Source organism: Halyomorpha halys, unplaced genomic scaffold, assembly GCF_000696795.3.
Source record: "Halyomorpha halys isolate HHAL.00 unplaced genomic scaffold, Hhal_1.1 Scaffold24.1, whole genome shotgun sequence".
NCBI lineage: Eukaryota > Metazoa > Arthropoda > Insecta > Hemiptera > Pentatomidae > Halyomorpha > Halyomorpha halys.
This window is the reverse complement of record NW_027107648.1, coordinates 171,190-173,114: the sequence shown is the minus strand read 5'-3', so window position 1 is coordinate 173,114 and position 1,925 is coordinate 171,190. Positions and strand designations below refer to the sequence as shown.

Sequence of the window (1,925 nt, the reverse complement as noted above, 5' to 3'; positions counted from 1 at the left end):
TCATTATTTATTTTATTTTTTTAAACTATAGACCATACAGATCTTGAGCCACGCGATGTGATATTTTTATAACATTATTGGTTGGAGAAGAAGAGACTACTTCTATGAACCCTGTTGTGTACGATGCAGCATCAGACTACTCATAGCTCCGTAACTATTCTTCTTGGGGTCCGATTCTACAATGAACGTTCGTTCCACTTACTCGAGTTCATGGGCAGTGGCTTCTCGATATAGATCCACGGGGCTTTCCGGGGTCATCAGCCAAACGAAGACAATTTCCTTCCACGGTGCAAGCCAGTCATGGACCATACCTCCGGGTGGTAATTGGGCATCATGAAATACATATGAAATACAAGGCATTTCTCGATTAATGCAAACGGAGTAGGATCATCTATTTTATGCCCGGTCTGTTGGAAGGCAATTCTTCCCGGCTGGACCCATCCCACCAAGACCCGCAGGGTACAAGGTCTTATATCAATTTTGAAATATTTGCTTAAAACGGAAGAGGAGATTTAGTATAGTTTAATCGAGCAGTATTTAAAAAGCGCCTGAAATTTAAAAACGACGTGAAACCCGCCACTCCCGTCATTTTTTTTTTCTGACCTCCTAGAAAAATAAACATAAACAAATTAAATATATACAATAAAAATGGATGTATATATGCAGGCAAATATTGATCTTGGTTTGCCAGAGTGGCATTATAAGATAAATTGCCGGGTCCGCTGAAGGCGGTGTCATGAGTCTGCCGTGAGCGTACTAAGAATAGGGAGGGGCTATTCCGGCTGGTCTTGATGAAGTGATGAACTCAGGCTGTGGAGCCAGAAGTCCCTCCGAAGGCGAGAACATCGACCAAGGGAACAGTGCTCTGCCACCTCTCAGTTCTTGGTGGAGGGGTGATTTCTCGGAACAGTGGATTGGCACAGGACTTCAGTCCATCAAAGAACTTGATGTGCCTACGGCCTATGAATTCTGGCATGGTTGGGAGTTGGAGCTCTACACAAATTTCTCTGTTCCTGACCCGCTGGAGAGATGTTCCTCGTACTATTCGCCTTAGAAGGGAGTTCTGGATATTCTGTAGGTTGGTTAGTATCGTTTTGTAGAGGTGTCTCATTAGTGGTCCACCATGAAGCAGCCTTCCCGTCCTTCGTGGTAGCCTCACTTATCTGACTTTTCAATAAGACAATTATAGCGAGTAGGTTAGTCGATATATGACTTGTCAAAATATCACAAGAGGAGACCATTACACTAAAAAAAGATCCGCATGGGATTGCCACTAAGACTCCCTGGGAGGGACGGTCCTATATCATTTCTGAAATACTTCCTTATAACGGGAAGAGGAGACTTAAAGATAGTTTAATCGAGCAATATTTATAAAGCGCCTGAAATTGAAAAGCGGTGTGAGTTGCCTTCAGTAGGCTGATGGGCCGCACATACCGGCAGACAAGGACAGAAGTGTAACTTTTCGCTATGAATATTATAATTAGTGGATTGATAGTTACTACTAGCCAGAGTGATATCTCAAACCTGGCAAAACAACTCATTTAATATCAGTGTATAACTCTAGTATATAACTTCGTATATCTCTACAAGTGCGATATCTTAAGGCAGGTGTATGTATACTTCTCTTGAGTGCAATTCGAAAACTGTACATCTACCGGAACATTCCAGATTCCCATTAGAAAAACATTTAAATTATTTACTATGCTTAACGATTTAAAAAAAATATATATCTTAATCCGACTAACTGAAGAAACAAATTTTGAATTGAATTTGCGACCTATCAGACCAATTTGGACATATGGAATTGAGCTCTGGGGCTCCACCAAAACATCAAATTCTTCCCGCATCCAATCGTTACAATCCAAAATCCTACGTAAAATCCTTGATGCTCCTTATTACGTCACAAATAAACTCATTCATAAAGA

The 1,925-nt window shown here is 41.1% G+C and overlaps 1 protein-coding gene across 1 annotated transcript in view; it reads right to left on the bottom strand.

Moving 5' to 3' along the window:
- The window catches only part of LOC106682401 (myrosinase 1), a 20,177-nt gene that overhangs the window by 15,786 nt on the left and 2,466 nt on the right, over positions 1 to 1,925 (bottom strand). The window lies entirely within an intron of this gene.